Below are 20,659 nucleotides of genomic sequence, written 5' to 3' on the forward strand. Positions count from 1 at the left end.
CAGTTTATGAGGAAGAAACCAAACCAGAGGGAACTCAATGAGGTCTCCAGACTGCTGAAAGGGGCTCGTATCTCTTGACCAGGCCACATTCTCTTGGGAAGGGCTGAGAACTCTCAGCCTCCCTCAAATGTCCACCAATCCAGGAAGAGTTTCAATTGGGAGTGGAGCTCCCCAGTCAGGAGGAACATATCTTATTTAAGATGTTTCAGAGTCTCTCTTGGTATCTTTGATTATCAAGAGAATCACTGACCACTAATTTATTGATTGGCTGGCCTATTTAAAAAAATTTATTACCCGGAACTTTGTCTCCTGGACTTTACTCACAACAATATGTTAACCAGTGTGACAGAAACATGAATTAGACTTAGCCTGTTCAATGCTTACAATCAAACTTTATTCATTAATCAGCATGCAAACATTAGTTTATATCAACTATTTTTTCATTTTTTAAATTTTTAAAATTTTTTTAAGTTTTCAGTTCCAAATTTTAGCCCTCCCTCCCCCAGCCATTGAGGCAACAAATAAAATACCCATTACACCTATAACGTCAGGCAAAACATTTTCACATTAGCCATATTGTGGGGGATGGGGGAAGCAGAAAAAATAAAGTGAAAAAAAATGCTTCAATCAGCACTCAGAGTTCATCAGTTCTCTCTCTCTGGAAGTGGTAGCATTTTTTTTAAAATCATGAGTCTTTTGGAATTCTCATTGATCATTGTGTTGATGATAGGTGAGATGGAACCTCAGAATAGTTTTATCATTTTTCTAATTAATAGTGATTTAGAACATTTTTCTAATGACTACTGATAGTTTTGATTTCTTCTTTAAACTTTTCTGTTCATATCTTTTGAGCATGTATCAACTGGAGAATGGCTCTTATTTTTATAAAACTGACTCAGTTCCCTTATGTAGGGAAGAAATGAAACCTTTATCAGAGAAACTTGATATATTTTTCCCGTTGACTGTTTCCTTCTAATTTTGGCTGCACTGGTTTTGTCTATGCAAAATGCAATCAAAATTATCTATTTTACTTCCCATGACCTACTCTCTCTGGTTTATTTGTGAACTCTTATCCATAGATCTGACAGGAAATTTTTTTCCCATGATCCCCTAATCGGCTTATGATATCATCCTTTATGAGCATGTGCCCATTTTGAGTTTCTCTGGATATATAGTTGGTATATGTTGGGCTATACCTAATTTCTGCCAGACTGCTTTCCACTTTTCCCAGCACTTTGATGAATAGTGAGTTCTTGCCCCAATAGCTTGGATCCTTTTGGTGTGGCTTATATTAACAACACAAACATTAACCCCATTAGGAACAAACCACTACATTTATTAACTGAGGGTTATCAGTAGGTATGTCTCATACTAGTACTCCAAGGCAAGGTTTCCTCTCTGCCCAGCCACAAGTTGTGTTTCCTTCCAAGATGATAGTTTGGCAAGTTGTCAAATATCCATCAGTCAACTGGCACTTTGCTCAATTGATTAGGGCAACTGAATCTCAAGTCTGGAGACCAGAGGTGCTGTCTCAACCCAAGAGCAGGCTGAGGCCTAAGGGCTCCAGTGGTTTCTTACAATTCTAGCTATGACCATTAGCTAGTTGCACCCAAATTCTGATTAGCAGCTGGTGACCTGATTTGTTTGCTAATTAATTTGGCTGATAGCAAATGCTATAAGTTAATAGTGAGGTCGTTTACCAAATTTTCCCATTGGTGGGCTACCTACATAGGGATTACATATATTTATCATTTTTTCACGAATACACACATTGTTTACCAATCTATTTCATAATATGCTTATCTTAATAATGAAAGAGAAGCTATGAAAAACAAACATAGGAATACTTCATCACAAAATGTTAGCCTAATAAAAAATGGAGTAAGTTATATCAAGACAACAAATGTACATCACTACAACCACCCTCTGGCTGCTGGCTATCCCTACAGCCATCTAGGCTGGTCTATAAATAATATTATAATTCCCATTAATACAATCCAAATAGCAATTCCAAACAATCAAACATTACTTAGGATTAGAACATATGATATACACAAGAATCATTATTACACTTATCATTAACACTTAACAAATGTTCTTAATGTATTCAGTATGTCTCATGTTCTCTCATGTCAAGTCCTTTGCAGACCAACCCAGGAACTTTTATAAGAGAACATATTTCAAGGTCTCTTGATCTCTTCCCACTTGAGCCAACACCCTGCGATTTTCTGTCTGATGATCACGATCATGTCCTTCCATCATTTGTCTTTCTTTAAGCCAGACATGGCTAAAGTCTCTGATTACCTGCACCACCATCCGGTGATGCTTAAGCAATCACTGTTGTATCTTGGTAAGTTTTTTTGGTGTCTCTGGCAAGCCCAAAGGTTGTAACCCCTCTATTTCCAAAGGGGTATCTAAGCAAGTGGCATTCCCCACTACTATATTGGCAATGTTTTGTACCCTTATGCATCCTGCTTTCACAACTGTGATTTACAGGAACAACTGGATATCAACAACCAAACGGTGGGTGAAGCCATTCTTGTTTGCAAGGGGCAGCAAGAAGATACAGTGAGGTGATACACAGGATACAGCACGCGATGAGATAAGCAACGATGAGCAGCAGTAGAGTCACGAAGGCACCAATGATGAAATCACAGCACTTGCACATCTGTTAAAAAGAGAAAAGGATTTGACAGAACTTTGTAAATAATCCATCTTCAAGGGACCTACTAGGTCCAACTATAACCCAGATTGTATTTTATTTTTCCACCCAATGGTCTCCACTAGAACTAGATGCTGGTTTGGGGGACTCTACTCCATCACATTCTAGCTCTTTCTGCAAGAATTTGTTGCTACTTTTCCAAATCAGTGGGAGGGAGAATAATCATTTTAAACTCCTTCATCAACCCAGGATGAATTTTCCTTTGTCTACTTTTCAACTAGCTCACTGCTTTTCTAATGACTGCTTTCTAATTGGTAGCCTTTCTATCTTTGAAGATTTTATTGACTTGAGTCTTAAGCATCTTTCTATCTTCCCTGAACCTTTAGATTATAAGGTAGGTCAAAGTTCACATTTCCACAAAGTTCCTGGGCCTTCACTGAGACCTTGACCTTATGGGTTGTAAAACGTGATCTGTGATCACTCTTGATCATTGTGTCCTGGCCATATATCCAAATAACAATGCTAGTCCTTCAGGAGGGAAGTCTGTGTTTTCTCATGTCCAGGGGAGAACAAAAACTAGTCCTGTGCATTTGCAAACTGAAACATTTTTTATCAAGTTTATTAGTGAATAGCCTAAAATAACCTATCTGTCATACTGTGCCTGAACTGAATTATTGATGATGGGTACAGGGACGATTTCAATAAAGGTCTAGCTTTCTGGCAAATAAGCCAAAGTAGTGATGTGCATGATTTAAGTATAATGATATAAGCCTTTCCTATATTCAGCCTCAGTTTACCATCAGTTTATTATTTGGTGGAAATGGGAACTCCACAGGGTGTTTACCTGTTGGAGTCTCATCCTTCTATGATAGCTTAGAGGACATATCAATGAGATGGACTATCTTCTCATAAAGATGGCTTATCCCTGTTTCTCCTGAGGTGGCTCTATTGGGCTCAAGTCATTTATACTACAGTACCTGAGTGGTGGCAGTTCCAACAGGGGTAATTTTAGCCCACACTAACATAGGAATTGGTGTTCCTACTATTCATTAGTGGAATACCTTGGGTCAGGCCCTTGGTCTACATGATAGTATAATATACTAACAGGGACAATTTTTTTTTGCACAATAGTGTATCTAACCTGAGTGCTGGTAGTCATCTTTTTGGTTCCAAACTGTAGTGGCATGTAAAACTTTTCATTTATCTGCCTTTGGCTTGATCCATAAGGACCAAGTCCTGAAATCTCCTTCATGGCTGACTTCTAGTCTATAAAAGGAGTTTGAAGAAACAGGAACAAAGGGCAAGGAATGCTGCACTCCCCCCTTCTCTGTTTCGATTGCATGCTGCTGTTTTGGTGTCCATTCAAAATGTCCTGATTTCCTTGGAACTATGTCCATCATCCCTGCAATATGGTTTCTTCAGAATCCAAACAATCCAACTAGTTCCTGTGCCTCTCTTTTCTCCTTTTGAGGCTTGAAAAGCTAGATATTTTCTATTTCTGGCTGAAGGATGGACATTCCTTCTGAAGATCAAATCATCACTCAGAAATGAATTGAAAATTGACCCTTTACCATTTAAATTTTACCATTTATTGGGCAACTGTCAATCAATATGTTCTGTGACCTCTAATATCTACGCTTATCATGTCCACTAGCTAATGTAATGTATATAACGCTGTACAAGGCAGGAAGCTGAGTTCATTTAGTTTAAGTCTTTTCTGCACAGATTAGGCAAGAATATTTGTTTTTACATTTAAACAATTCTTAGTTCATGGGACACTCAAAAATAAACAGTGGGCCATAATGAGTCAACAGGGTGATAGCATACTAATCCCTGGCTTATATATCTTTTAGGCAAAACAAATATTAACCCCAATAGGAAAAAAACACTAACCTGAATTCCTAGGGCTTGCCAGTAAGATGTCTTGAACTGGTACTCGATGACAAAGTTTCTTCTCTCTGTCCGGCTGGAAGTGGTCTGTCTCCCAGCAAGGTGGTTGGCTGGCAAGTCTGGAAATCCCTGTCAATCAGCATTATCTTCAAGGAAACATGATGTGGGTGCCAGAGTCTCAAGTGTGGGGAACACAGGAGCCAGGCTCAGTCTCAAGCAAAGAGCAGGGTGAAGATTGTGGGTTTCTCAGAGGTCTAGCTAGAAGCATTAGCTAGTTACACCCAAGTTCTGATTGGTGGATGAGAACTAATTTGTTTACCAATTAATTTCATTTGTACCTGATGATACAAGCTAATAGTGAGGTTGTTTATCAAATTTTCCCATTGCTGGGCTGTCATATAGAAGTATTCCATGTTTGTCAGATGTTTATGAACATACATATTCTTTACAACATATACTATACATAAGCATAATATTGAAAAACAAGTTATCAAAAACTAACATCAAAATGCTTAAATACAAAAGGTAGCCGAATTAAAAATGGAGTCAGTTGTGTCACAGGCAACAAACTTATTCTCGTTACACCTGGTGTTTCCTGCCCAAGTGCCCAGTCTTGGCTCTCATTCAGTCCCTGGGTGCTATAATGCTCTCAGCCAAGTCCCCATCTCCATCCCCTTCCCCATCCCCATGTCCACAGATCTCTGTCTTTCTCCTTCTGTTGCCGGGTGCTGGTGACTTTTTCTTGGACTTCTTGGTCAGAATTTAGTACGATGTGTATTCTAGAACTTTATGGAAGAGGCTTGGTGGGGGTGTTATGTTGTTCCTGCTACTCGGCCATCTTGAATCTGCCTCTCTGAAATACTTTTAATTATTATGTGTTTTTTTTTCCAAAGTAGGGAGATTTTGCACACTACACTGCAAACACTTGGAGAAACAAAAATATAAAACACCACAATGAGCAGACAACACAATCACATTAATTAAAAATTCAGGCTTCTTCGTCTTCTGGCTTGACTGCTTTGCAAGGCACGGTTGCCTCGCCACTGTCAAGGTCTGGCATCTGGTGTATTTCGATTAGTGGATTTGGGGGAAGAGTGTATCGTGGAGTGAGCAGGATGTATTGATGCTGTTGCTGGGAACATGCTATTCTGAGGATCATGTCCATGGCGATCTTTCTTCTCTCCCAGTCCATGTAGACATCAATTGCATCCAGGCATCTGAAGGGTGATTTTGTGACGGACCACAAAGTAAGAATTAGTATAAAGTTTGAAAAAGACTGTCTACCTCCAGATACGTCTGCCATGTCCCTGAAAGCAGCATCTCTAGGCTGAACTGATATAGAAAGAGTCTCATTCTTATGATCAAAGAGCATTTCCCCACAGAAGGACCACTGTGAAATTAAGCTGTCAAAGTACAACTTGCATTGTAAAGAAAGATTTTTTTTACCTTTCTGGTATGTTTCATATCTTTGTGTGGATACTTTATCCAGTGTTTTAATAAGTTTTTTCAAATTCTTTACTTTACTATCTAGATCCAGATACCTTTCTTTTGCTTCTTGGTACTGCTTCATTACATCTTCTCGCCTTCTGTGAGTGTAGTTTTCTGATTGGATCCGCTCTTTTAAGGCATTAATTTCTCTGTTAAGAACAGAGGCACTTTTTGTAACTTCTATACGTTCTGGGCAGATGCATCTGGCCTCAGCAGTCTCCCTCTCAAGTTCTCTCTCTTTCATGGCCATCTCTTCTTTTTTCACTTGCAGGGAATCCAGGTGTTCCTTAAGCCTACTGTCATAATGCAGCATGGATTGGTGTTTGGTTTCCACTTCTAAAACAGTCTGGTTTTGTTCTTCAATAAGGGATTCCATTAATTCTGAAACTTGATTACGTTTCAATTTCAATTCTTCATGTCTCTGTTCAGCTTCTACTTTTGGTTTTCTTAAATTCTCCATCTCTTCTTTTCGAGTTTTCAACTTTTCCCCAACCTCTTTCATCTCCTCTTGAATTTCTTGAGCTTCATCTTCCAGAACTGAGAGATTTATCGATCGACTATCCTCTTCATCCTCAAGATCTCTTATTTCTGCAGTGATACTTATTACATTAATCTTTATTTCTTTTAAATGTTGATAATGACTATCAATAGTTTCTCGATTCTTCTTGATAGCCTTTTCAAGTGAACACACATGTTGCTGAAATGTAGACAACCGTGCCATTTTATTTTCCACATCTTTCTCCAAATTACTTATTTCTACTTCCATATCACCTAAGTAAGTAGGTCTTGATTCTTCACATGAGTAATAGCGCCCCTGAAAAACTTCATCACCACAGGCAGTTAAAACTTTGGTACAGTTCTTGGGGGGCCCATGAGGAATTACCAATTTACGAGCCACAGAATTATTTTTAATAAGCAGCACTGACTCTATGCCCGTCATGTCAATCAAAGTATTAGCCACCACTGCATCATCTATTTCTAAAGCAGTGAGAGCTGTTGGAAATTCCGGGTGATAAGGGGCCCTGTCTGTTACATCATACAACTCACACTCAAATGCCGACACCATTATCTGTGGTCGTGGAGAGCCTGATGGATAAAACTTTTTGATTAGCTCCTGAAGGATCTGTGCATCTTTGTGGTTGTCACAAAAAAAGGTAAGAAGAAGGCCCTTTAAGCAGCATTCAATAGCCAAAGCATAATCAGGGTCTCGGAGACGAATGCAGGCTCCAAGTGGACCTAAAGGTTTGTAAGTAAAGTGCCCTTGTCTATGGGCATCTTTCACTGCTTCAACAAGGGCTGGCATCTGGGACCCAAATAATTTTAGTGGCTCAGATTTACAGTCTTTCAATCGGTCTAGCTGTTGTTGGTCATCATTCAGTATTTGTTGCACATATGACACTTCTTCCCTAACTTGAGAATGTTCTTTATCATCTTTTTCTATAGATTGATGAAGCTGTTTTATTTCTTCAACAAGTGAATCCTCCTGATCCTTAAGGTTTCTTATCTTTTCCTTCAACATAGAAATTTTTTCCTGTTTTTCTAACTCTGCTATTTCTAGAGTTGATTTCAGGATATCAAGTTTATTTTGATGCTGTTCTGCAACTTTTTCCAACCTATTATATTCATTTTGGGAAGAATTATAGAAAGCCTTTGCTAAACTATAGGCCCTGTATGTTCTCATGGCATCTTCTTTGGCTTGAATGCATCTAGGCTCTAAAGTAGTGGCCTCTTCACTTAACTTTTGTACATTCTCATGAATAGCTGTGTATCTCTTTAAGGCTTCATTAAATATGATCTTTGAAGCCTCCAATTCCTGACTTAATATGATCGTACATTGGTCTCCAACATTTATATTACTTATCATATCATTAAGTTGTCTTTCAGTTTCACTCACCACTGCCCAGGTCATCTCATGTTTCATGTCTTCTAACATCCTTCCCAAGTTAACCATAGTCTGAAAATGTTCTTCTATCTCTATGCCCTGCCGCTTGAGCTCCTCAAGCTGCTCTTCTCCTTGTTCTATCTGATGCTGGCTTCTGGCTTTTCTCTCCAAAATTTCTGAGTACTCTCGTTTCATCTGTTCAAGCTCTGTAGCTTTCAGAAAAAATTGGTATCTTTCACCTTCACTTCTGGTCCGCAATAACTGTCTGCCCATCTCTTGTGGTAAAATAGACACTGGATTATCTACTCTTATCTTAAAATGATCAAGAATGGCAGTAAGCTCTGCTTTTTTAGAGGTAACCAGGTTTCCTGCTTGGTCTTTTAGTTCATAACTTGGACTCCCCTCCACATTGATGTGTTGGTGCACAGTTATTGATTCTCCATAAACCTCAGATTTGAAAGCCTTTTCCCCTCTGTTCCTTAATGTGATGGAGATGTTAGCTGAATCCTCTCCATCTTTCACAAACTCTTTCAAAGACGATCCTAACGATTTTCCACCAAGACCAACTATGAGAGCTGTTAACAATGTACTCTTCCCACTGTATCCCACCACAAAATTGACATTAGCTCCAAATTTCACAGGACCAAGCATGGCATGGCACATAAAGTTCTCCAGCTGGATACTTTCAATGATCCCAAAATCCCCCGACTCTGATTCAGAAGTAGAACTTTCAGGAGACTGGTCCTGAGAGGAGGATCCCTCCAGTTCTTCATCCGAATCCTCCTCTGACCCCGGCCCTGGCGATGGCGATGGCCCTGGCCTTGCTCTTTTCTGATCTGCAGTCGGGGGGAAATCGTCCTCTTTTCTCTTAGACATTCTGTCCGTGACAGAGGAACCCCGAGACGCTTCTAATTGTTCCTTCTCCTCCCCAAGGCTGCCGGCTCGCGGCGATGCTGACCCTATACAGCCCCGGTCTCCTCTCAGACCCTTACAACGCCATGGCCAACCCCCGCTTCCTTTCCTAGTCCGGCACGCACGGCCAAGTTCCGACCTACCTCAGAGCCCGACGACCGGCTCAGAGAGGCGCAGCGGCGATGGGGCGGCCACCGACGAGGTTCGGGAACGCCAAAGTCCGGCAGGGGCGGCGGGCACCGGGGACACGCGCCGACGCCTAGGCCCGCGGAGGCGGCGGGCACCGGGGAGACCCGCAAACGCCAAGGCCCGCAGAGGCGGCGGGCACCGGGGAGACCCGCCAACGCCAAGGCCCGCAGAGGCGGCGGGCACCGGGGAGACCCGCAAACGCCAAGGCCCGCAGAGGCGGCGGGCAACGGGGAGACCCGCAAACGCCAAGGCCCGCAGAGGCGGCGGGCACCGGGGAGACCCGCCAACGCCAAGGCCCGCAGAGGCGGCGGGCAACGGGGAGACCCGCAAACGCCAAGGCCCGCAGAGGCGGCAGCAGCGGCAATGGGGGCGGGGGGATGCTGCGAACGCCAAGGTCCGACAGAAGGGGCGAGCAACCCGGGGGCCGCGAATGCCAAGGCCCGCAGAGGCGGCTGGCAGCGGAGAGACCCGTAAACGCCAAGAGCCGCGTGGCGCAAACGCCAAGACCCGCAGAGGCAGCTACAGCAACTGGGGAGTGGGGGGGGAGGGGGAAGGGGAGGGGCGCAAACGCCAAGACCCGCCAAAGGGGGAGAGCAACAGAGGAGCTACAACCCCTAGGGTCCGGCCGAGGCGACCGCGGCAACTGGAGAGGGGAGGGAGGGAGTGAACGCCAATATCGGACAGTGGGGGCGGGGCCTCAAACGCTAAGGTCCAGCAAAGGGGGCGGGGCCGCCAACGCCAAGGTCCGGCAAAGAGGGGCAGGGGGAGGGCGCGCCGCAAAAGCCAAGACCCGCAGAGGCGGCGGCGGCGGCAGCGGCAGCAACAGGGGGAAAGTGGCCGCGAACTCAGGTCCCGCAGAGGTGGCGGCGGCTATGGTCAGCGTCCTGGGGGCTCGGTTCCCCCCACTCGCCGCCACGCAGATCCCCCCCCCCCCTCACGACCACGCGAATCCGCGGTCCTGCCTCCCACAACTGCTCCCCCAGCTGAGTACCCCTCACCACTCAAGACCACCAGCAGCAACAAGGCCCCGAACCCAATCTCAGACAGCAACTCGACCACAGGCTTCCTCCTGCGCCTGCGCGGGGTCTGGGAAAGTAGTGGGACGGGCTAGTGTCCTGCGAAGGGCCTGCGTAGCAATCTCGTCGCTGAGTGAATGATAGCAGCGCCCCTTTTGCGCCTGCGCCATACCCGAGAACCAGCGAGCGAGCGAGAGAGGGAGGGGCGGAGGGGCGGGTGTGCGCCTGCGTGGCTGTTTCTACCATAACCCCACCCTCAGGCTGCAGCCTTCATCTTCTTTCTGCGCCTGCGTGAAACCTGGAAGCGGGGCAGGTAGAGGAGAGATTGATTATGTGAGTGACAGAGGGGTGGGGGGAGTGAAAGGAGGGGAGCTGTCCCTGCGCTGCTGTGCACCTACGCTGCAAGTTCTGTGCCAAGGACCTGTACCTTGGCTTTCACTCAGTGTGGCCTCGGGAGGGCCAAAAAAAGGTTTCCAGTGGGCCATGAGGAAATGGTGCATCTGGTGGCCCTGTGCTTGCCCGTCCCTTGGGCCCCGGCTGCTCTCTCGGGTCCGTGCCTTTCCCTGACCCCCCCTCCCCACCACCACCCCCGTCAGCTCCCAACTTTTCCCTGATCATCCCTGGTCAGAAAACTCCCAGGTCTCCTGCACCTCCAAACCCTCCTCACTCTGCTAAGCCCCTGCAGTCCTCTCTCTGTCTCAGTTTGTTCACAGATTAAAAACAAACAATAAAAAACCTCTCACGAGCTAATGAATTTAAGAGCTCAGGTGGGCATGAAAGCCATTGTTCAAAGCAATGGCATTTTCAATTGTTATGTGGAGAAGATTGCAGGAAGGGTTCAATAATTCTGTCTTCTCTGATTTAGAATCGATAATAATTTAATCTGGGTCGGACAGTGACAAGCTCCTAGAATATTTCCATTACATGGTGTCCAAGATAGGATATAATGAAAGGAAAAAGGATATTTCTTATTAAGAACAACAAACTGATGGTGAGGAAACAAGTTCTGAGCACAGAGTTGGTGGGCTGGCCAAGAAAGGAGAGGTTGGCCTTTTTTTTCTTTGTTTCAGAGAGATGAGTTAGACTAAGTAATGGGGATAAGGAACAGGGAAGCAAATTTTGACTGTATGTAAAAAGAGCTTCCTAATCAGAACAGTGGTACAGAAATGATATCTGCCATGTGAACTCTGATCCCTTAAAGACTGAAGGTCTTCAAGTAGATGCTGAATTGACTCCTTACTGGTGATAATGTAGAGAGGATGCCTGGTGAGGCTGGACTTAATGACCTTGGAATTCTCTTCCCACTCAGAGTTTCTGACATTGAAATAAAACTTTTGTAACATTGAATAGGAAAGGACTGGCTACTCCTGATAAATGATTTATTGGATGGATAGTGGGGGTGGACAATGGGACCTTTCACAGTTGCTTTTGGGTATCTCTAAACCCCAGCTCTACCCATTCCTGCTAACAAGTTAGTAAAGAATTGTGAGCTCTGAGTCCTCTCCTTTCATTAAGTAAGTGCTGGGAGAAGCGTTCATTTTTGCTGCACATTACTATGTATCTTTGAAAGGAATGTTGCCTTATGAAATAGGCTAGAATTCAGGCACCTTCCCCACTTTTCTAGACTACTGTAATTTTCTGTATTGTTTTCTTGATTTAATTAGCAAGGATTCCTTATATTTGCAGGGTGAGGATGAAGGGAGGGAGGGGAGTGTGTAAAAAGCAGGCCAGTAGAAATAGCCTGAGTTTTTTAAAGGGTTTGGGACAAAGTTGAATTCCTATCTGGTAATGGCACTCTAGCTTAGTGGCACATATTCTTTCCCTTATACTTACCATGTACCCTTGGTCTCCAGGAAATTGTAGGGATAGATTTCTTCTTTGAGTTACTCACCGGCCCTTAACAGGGATATCCTGGCTCTTGATATTGTCACTCACTTAAGGCATCATTACCTTCTTTCTATGGCAAGATAACTTATCTATTGGACTATGAGTAACAAATCAGGGAAGTTTGACTGTGTTGTTTTACCTACTTCACTGTACTCCAAATGGGACTGCCTGCTGCTGAGGGCTGCCCTTCTTCTTGACACTGGTCTCTGTAATTGCCAGAACAGGGTGGCTGTCTTGATGGGAATGCCAACTGTCTTTCTCTAGTTGGGTCAGATCAGACAGGATGTCTCCTTCCCATCAGGGCTGCCAATGACCAGCAGGGCAGGTGACAGCCCTTCATAGTCCTGCAGATGGACTTGCTCAAGATACTTTCAATCAGGCAGTTTCCAGAGAGAGGACTCAGAGGACTAGCAAAGTCTATATCCAGAATTGGAATGGATTGGGGGTGGGGGAAAGGAGAAGAAACCCTGAAACATGAGGAGAAACCAAAGAGCACAGGCAGGTGCATGACCAGACTTCCTCCCTGACATTCCCTTTTATGGTACAAAAGGAACCCATTCCCCAGAACATTTCTACCAGCTTCAGAGTTGGTGGCAGTGGGACCTGAAGTTCATCCTTGGGACAAGGCACTACTAACCCTAGAATTCTCTTTTACAACACAGCCTGACTCCTGGGTGGGGAAATTGGTTTGTCCTTAATGCACTGACATCTTGGAGTAAATCAGAAAACAGAGCTTTAGCTTGGCAGTCACTCCTGAAGAAACAAGCCAGCACAGACCAATTTTACTGAGGATTAGCAGGGAGCAATTGGGATGTGACCTAGAAAGCTGGCCTGTGTGAGGGATCACAATGAGGGGGGAAAAGGAGAAGGAGATAAAAATCACTATTCTTCCTTATTCTGCCTTAAACCGGTCCTACTGTCACAAATCCAGGACTAGTATGTGGGTGTGTGCTCCTGTGCAGAAGCAGACCTAACTTCTCCAGCCTCTAGCCATCTTGAATAATGAAATTATTTTCCAAAATGGATTGGTCAATAAACATTAAGTACCTACCATCTGCAGAAGAATCATCCTAAGCCCTGGGAGAAAAACAACATTTAGAAAAGAAAGTTCCTGACCTTACAGCAGTTATGATTTAAAAGGAGGATAAGCCCAACACAATTCAAATACCCAATATTAGCAAATAAGTACATCAGAGAGATCCACAGGCAAGTGCTATATGAACTGAACTGAACTGAACTGAACTGCATGGCTTTTTCTTCTTTTGAAAAATCTGTCACAGATAATGGTTTGTTGGGTAGGAGAAGTGCGAGAAATACATTTAGAAATGAATGTTATGGGAAAACAAAAGAGATCAATAAAAATATAATGAACTTAAGTGATAGACAGACAGACAGATGTAGATAGATAGATAAAATTTCCAGGCAGGCACCATAGGTAATTCCTGCTGAGTGCATCCCTGGGTTATATTTCTTCCCATCTCAGAGGTGATGAGTGCCAGTGCAGCTGTGCCTGGATCCACAGTCACCTCTTCTGAAGCAAAGAGTCACAGGGTCACTGTCCCCACCCTTCTGCTTCATGGGACTTATGTCATTTCTTGGAAAAAATTAATTGATTCCTACCAAGTACAGGAAGATGCTGATGAGGGAATCCTTGAACTCATAAACTCAAGAGACTCTTTTCCTAGAAAGAGTGGCTAGAGTTGGGAGGGAAGAGAGGTCTGCAGTTCCAGGGAGCAAGTCTGGGGGCCAATGTCACGTGTAGAATGTAGTCATTCCTTGAGGGCAGGACCCTATTTTTGTCCTGTCCTCACCCTTAGCACAATTGATGCCTGGTACATAATAAGATCTTAGAAATGCTTTTGCAAGCAAAAGTAAAATGCAAAGAATTAGAGCCCCCTCTCTGAAAGAGAGAGTTAGGTCACCAGTAAGAAGTGGGCCTCCAGGGGCCCCTCTGCCCTGCCCCTCCCCTCAACCCTCTGGGGCTAATTTTAGGAGTCCCCCTCCCAGCCCCCTTCAGGGGGCTCAGGCAGACGGCCAGATTATTTTACTGCTGGGATTCCCGAAGCTGGGCAGGGAAAGAGGGAGAGAGACAGAGAGGGAGAGGGGGAGGAGGAGTGGTACAATGACAGGCTCCCGACGCCCCCCCATCTATCCGTCCATCCCCCCATAAAACTCGGTGGGCTCTGGAGCCCAAGAGGGAAGCTCAGCTGGAATCGGCATCCTTGCCACCGCTCTCCTTCCCCTTCCCTCCAACCCCGCTGCCGGGTCTGATCAGATTCCTTCCTAACTTCAAAGACAACCCTCCTAGGACAGCTGGCCACCACTCTTCCCATCTCCATCCCCCCCAAGTCCAACTCTCCTCCCCCTCCCCCCTCCCCAACTCTTCTCCATAACAAGAGAAGCACAAATTGGAGCCTGAGTCCGGGCCAGTTTTTCCAAAGCTGGAGAACTGTTAAAGGCACAGCTAAAAGCCTCTCACCCTGCTGCCCAAACATCCTCAGGAAGGGAAGGATCTAGTCCTCCAAGGGGTCCCACTATCCCGCCTAGATATTTGGTCACAGAGAAAACATCTACCTAGGAAGCCCCCTGACTCGTTCCCTCCCTCTCTCCCTCCCTCTCTCCCTCCTAAGGGGCAGCAGGTCCTGGCCCAGAGTGTGTCTGCAGCTCAGAGAGGAAATGATTCGCTCTCATTCAGCTCTCACAAGTGACCCCAACCCTCAGACTAAATGGGATTCCAGGGACACCCCCCCCCCACCTCTCCTTTGATTGACAGAGAAATGGAGAGAGGGCCTGAAAATTGCAAAGTTTCTGCCCCTTCAGTGGGCACAGGAGCCGCTGAAGGACCCGGCATAGATGTGGATGGCTCTCTGTGCCCCAGGCCTGTCTGTCCTCTCCTCTCATCCCTCCCTGTGGATGACCTCGAGGGTCTAATTAATAACGCTAGCAGGAACTGCTCATCTACATTGCAAGCTAGAAAACTCCCAGGACATTTCCTCAGCTTGTCACCAGTGAGAACAGAACAAAGCAGATGAGGCATCTCTCCTGGAATCTCACAACCCCTCAGATTTCCACTCCTAGCCACTGGGGGAGACTCGGTGTTTTCTTGGGAATCCAGGAGCTGAGCAGAGCTGAGTCTGGGAAGGGCCAAACCCCAGGGAGAGCCGAGGGTTGGTGACATCAGCACCTACCTTTGGAAGGCTGGAGCCTCTCCACCTGATGACCTGGCCCAACCCACCTCCCCAGTCCCGAGCTTCGGCTCGAGCACCCCATTCATCTTTGGGCCCACCTGTCATTTCTATATCCTAACCCTAAGTGCTCTACTGGGCTCATTTTGGCTGCCAGTCCCCCACCTCTCCCTCCTCCAATGGAACCTGACAATTCGTCAGTGCTAAGGATAGATTTATTTGACTGAAACCATTGCTGGTGCCCCGCAGGCAGGGAGGAGGACCCGGTACTGGACAGATACCCATGCCACAGTCTGTCCACATGTTTGTCCATCCCTCTGTCCCCTAATAAAACCAGATTTATTTGTATGTTCATATCCCCAATTCCTTATATAGTCTCTCATATCCATATATAGGAGAACTCATATTTTCTCTAATTAATCATATATGGAAGTATTCATATATTCTCTCTATGTGTATCCATATGGAGGAATATTCATATCTGTGCCTATACAGAGAATAAACCTGTACTTGCATATAAGAATATGAGAGAATAAGTACATATGAGTATATAGGGAGAATATGAGTACTCATACATAAGAAGAGAGAATGAGGACTCCTATATATGAACAGAATATATGAGTCCTCATCTATATAGTAATAAACAAAAACAATTGAATATGCATATAGATGAATATAGATAGAATGTATGCATATTAATACAAAGAGAATAATTACATATATGAATATATAGAGAACATAAAGTACTCATATATATGAGTACATAAAACACATATACATAGAGAATATATGAGTAATCCTATATATCACTTAGAGAGTCCTTATATATATGAATAGAGACAGAATGTATACATGTGCATAGAGGCAGGTAGGTGACTCAGTGGATAGAGTGCTGGCCTAGAGTCAGAAAGACCTCAGTTCAAATCAGGCCCCAGACACTTAACTAGTTGTATGACTCTGGGCAAGTCACTTAATGTCTATTTGCCTTAATACACTTCGGAAGGAAGTGGCAAACCACTCTAGTATCTTTGCCAAGAAAACCCCATTGACAGCATTGGTGTGCTATGGTCCTGCGGACCTGAGTCATGAGGAGTCAGAATGAATGAACAATATATCTGAATATGAAGAGAGAATATATGAGTACTTGTTTATATGAATTTTAGAGAATATATGCATACTTCTATCAATGAATATCTAGAGACTATACAAGTCTTCCTTAATATAAATATGGAAAGAGAATATGAGTACCACATATGAATATAGAAAATACATGAGTACACCTGTATATTCTCTCTATTGACATGTAGATATTCCTGTAGCCTACAGATTCTCATGCATGTGTTCTCATAAATTCTCTAAATTCTTGTGTATGAGTACTCATATTGTTTCTGTACATGCATTCATATATAGGACAACTCAAACATGGCAGTGGAGGTTTAAAGAATGTTGAGTGAGAGAAGCAGCTAAGCTCAACCCTCCCAAGTGCCAAGGTTTTGTCAGAATTCTGAACACTCTAAAGGACAGGGATCCACTGTCCCTGGGAAACTTTCTTTGAGATGGTGGTTCTAGGTGCTTGACTTTGATTTTTCAATTCAACAACAAGGTATAAAGCACTTATTCTGTGCCAGACATTGTCCGAAGAATGGGGGCACAAAGGCAGAAATAAAGTAATCTGTCCAAAGAAATGAAGTCCCATGTTCACGTTTGTTCATCTCTCTGTCCCCTAATAAAGTCCCATGAGGCTGAAGGGTGTGAAATGGGCTCTTTGCAGAATCTGTGACTGGGAATAAAGACACAGACCTCCCAGGCCTCAAGTTTGGCCCTGGGAGAAAGAAATGTGAAAATGTTAGAGGTACAAAGAACTATTGATGTGAAACATTGCATTTATTGTCATAAATACTATGGTGCATTTTGCTTCATTTCTTTTTTTCCCATCTTTGTAGCAGAGAATTGATACTTGGTAAGGAGTTGAGGCCTTTAAAGATCTTTTCTTTAATATAACAGTGAAAAGCATCCATAAAAATAACATTTTTTTAGAGTGGGAAGAACATATCTAGAAAGGAATGTAATGAAAAAGCCAACATTGACCGCAAAAATAAAATAAACTACATGACTAAAATGTCCAGGGAGTGATCATGGGTAGAGATCCTTTTGAGTGCATACTGGTCCCATATCTTCCCTTCCCAGATTATGATGTCTGGTGGAGCTGCCCCTGTATTCCTAGTCACAGCTTCTACAAAGAGTGACCCAGGGTCACTGTTGGCTGTTGCCCACCCTTTTACCTCGTGGGGTTAGTTTCATTTCTTGGGACAGATTACTTTATTTCTACAAAGTGCTCGAGGTTGCTGATGGGGAATCCTTGAGTTGATGTTCTATGGGACTATGGACTCCCAAACCAGGGCCTCCCCTTTCAGAAGGAGGGATTACAATGGGAAGTAGAAGGAGAATTTTAGCTCCTACATTAGACTAACTCAGGGAGAAAGTCTAGGGGTGAATGCCCTATAGGAACTGTGTTCTGTCTTTGTGTCCACACCCTGAGAACAATACCTGGCACAGAGTAGGTGCTTTATATATTGTTGTTGAATTGAAAAATCAAAGTCTTCTCAGTAAAAGAAAGTGATGTGGCCAGGGACAGTAGACTAGTACAATTTAAAGTGACCTTAATTCCAGTAAAACTTTGGTGGTTCCTTCTATCTTTTCTCTGTTATCATCCTATTTCCAATTTACCCCTTCAGTGCCCTTTGGGAGACTTCTCTTAGCTATATCTCTCACTGAACTTTCTTCAGCCCTACATTGCTTCTGAACAATTGGGAGGATATATGAGTTTTCATATTTTATGTGTGTATATTATATATGTATATATATGAATGTAGAAAGAATATGTCAGTGTTCATATGCATGAATATACAAAGAATACATAAGCACTCATATGAATATATAGAAAGAGTAAGAGTTCTTGTGAGGGAGTATATAGGGAGAATTTAGAGTACTCATATATATGAATAAAGAGAATGAGTAATCATATATATGAATACATGCTGATAATATGAGTACTACTTATGAATATATGGAGAGAATATATAGAGACTTGTGGATATGAATATCCAAAATCAGTGTGGTTGTATATAATGGGTAGGGGGATGGACCGACGGGTTTAAAGACAGGACGTCAAGCACCAGTCTTAGCCTGGATCCTGCTCCTTTCCTGAACAGCCTCAGTTAGTCAACTGCCAACAGCGAGGAGGAGTCTGGGGGGTGGCACAGAGAAGGAAAGATATGTATAGGAGAACTACATTCACTTTTGGGCTGCCCAAGACCAGGCACCAGGCAGGTGGAGGGTGGGGCGGGGTTGCCAGGCAGAGGGGAGAAGGGAACTATTGCCTCACAAAGGTGGACTCTGACGTCACTGGCAGAAGACTATATCACCTAGGAATGTCCTTGCCCAGACTCATTTCTGCTCTGCCCATGACTCCCTGAGAACTTCTCGGTGGCTGGGAGCGAATATCTGGGAGGCAAAAGATGGCAAGGGTCCAGAGTAACTACCAGAACACCCTCAGGCCCCGGCGGAGGGGCCGAATATATCTACACAACATCAGCCTCCAAAACCTTGGACCCATCCCCAAGATACAGGAACGATCCTCAACTGGTCAGGTTGTCTAAGGAAGTTGGGGCTGGTTGGTGGGGGAGGGAGAGGGGGAAGGTTGTGGGGTGGAATCTCAGAGCTCATCTGGTCCCTCCTCATTTGAGAAAAGAGTAACCGAGGCCAAGAGGGCAGGGACATGGCCAATATCCCAGAACCAGTAAGGGGCAGACCCAGACCTCAAACCCAGGTGTCTCCTGTTTCCCAGACTAGCTGGCTTCCATCTTGGCCTCTCCTTTCTGTGACAGACAAACTTCAGGAGGGGAAAGTATTTGAGAAGATACTCTCCAGAAGCCTGTAGGCAGGTTCCCCATAGAGCCAGGGGTTCCGGGAGTCTTCAGTTACCAGTGTGGAGTTAAGGGAAGGGGTAACCAAGGTGCTGGGCTTTGGGAGAGTAGGATGAACCTGAGCAAATCCCATGCCCTCCACAAATGGGTTTCTTCCATTTGTGAAACAGGGGGGATGACCCCCACCTACTTCATTCAGAGCCCTACTTGAACATTTTCCTGGGTCCTTGAGGTTGAAACCTAGGCAGGGTCACCTGATTCCAGCCCATAGTCTAGTGGGGGAAAAGCTAGTAGTCTAATGGGAGACAAGAAAGGGCCCTTGACATGGTGGATTTGTTATTGGTGGAAAAGAGTTAGGCAAAGGAGGGAGGCCTTTGTGAAACAGGAAGCAGCAAAGGCATCCTGGAGGTGAGGAGCATCTGAATAGGGTTTTCAAGCGTGGGAAAGAAGGTGGAAGTTGTCCATCGAGTAGAGCTGGGAATTGTTGGCAAGGTAAAGGGATCAGACTGGACTGCAGAAGGGGGTTGTGGGACTCAGGGTGGAGACAGGAGCCAGAATAACCCCTAGGCCAGAGCTCATGAACTCTTTCTTTCCCACTCTGGGCAGGTCTCTCGGGTTTTGCCACGTCGGAGAAGGGTCCTTCCACAGGCAGAAGAGAACGTTAGCTACATGGAAATCATTCTGAGAGTCTCTTTCTGTCCAACAGTCTGAAAGAGAGGATCATGAGGCCAGAAGTCAGATCAAATTGTAGTTAGAATGATTAGGCTAATATAATAAAACACTTTCGCCAGGAGTGTTTAGCAATTTTATCAAAAACCTTAGAGGCTGAACAGTTAAGCTAGGGATTTGTTTAAGAAGAGAATGACATTAGTATAAAAATAAATTAAAACAGAAAGAGATGTGGCCTGCAAGAAAAACCCCTCCAAACAGACCTATTACAGCCTTGAATTACGGATTGAAAAGGGGATGTATATTGACACACATGCCACAAGACTATTATAATCACTGCATACAGGATTTTAACCAATATAAATCATAGCCAGGGACAAAAGGGGGCCTCCAAAGTGACTTAGCCAATGTATGATTTATTTTCTAAGGGGAGATATCAGGCAGTCAAAGGCAAAATAGGGATAGAAAATAAATTTGTTTTTAAAATATCATGGGGAAAGATGGTAGAAGATTGGGAAATACCTCCTCTCTGTATATTAACAATCACATATTCTCTATATATACACATATTGGTATGGATATGATTTCTCTATATTCATATATATGAAGTCTCCTATATTCTCTCTTTCTTTTCATATGTAAATACTCACATATCTTCTCTATATATTCATAAATATATTAATACTTTTATTATCTCTATTCAAAAAAGAATAATCATTTATTCACTATATATTCATATATATGTATACATACTTATGCTTCTAATTTCTCTGGCTATTTGTATATATGAATATTCACATATATATGCACATATAAGAGTAGTTATATATTTTATCTGTACTCGAATATATGAGTATTCACATATTCTATATATATTGACATAAATGCTTACTCATATATTCTATATATATTTTCATATAAAATAGTCCTCATATATTCTCTTTTCTGTATTC

The 20,659-nt window shown here is 43.8% G+C and overlaps 1 long non-coding RNA gene and 1 pseudogene across 1 annotated transcript; one reads left to right on the forward strand and one right to left on the reverse strand.

Annotated features, from left to right (window-relative positions):
• Positions 1-372: 372 nt before the first annotated feature.
• On the reverse strand, positions 373-8,968 carry LOC140515584 (structural maintenance of chromosomes protein 6 pseudogene; annotated as a pseudogene).
• A 9,531-nt stretch (positions 8,969-18,499) lies between these two features.
• On the forward strand, positions 18,500-19,830 carry LOC140515543 (uncharacterized). Its single transcript, XR_011971076.1, has 2 exons — positions 18,500-18,761; positions 19,644-19,830. It is a non-coding gene; the product is annotated as an uncharacterized lncRNA (long non-coding RNA).
• Positions 19,831-20,659: the final 829 nt, after the last annotated feature.

Source organism: Notamacropus eugenii, chromosome X, assembly GCF_028372415.1.
Source record: "Notamacropus eugenii isolate mMacEug1 chromosome X, mMacEug1.pri_v2, whole genome shotgun sequence".
Classification (NCBI taxonomy): Eukaryota; Metazoa; Chordata; class Mammalia; order Diprotodontia; family Macropodidae; genus Notamacropus; species Notamacropus eugenii.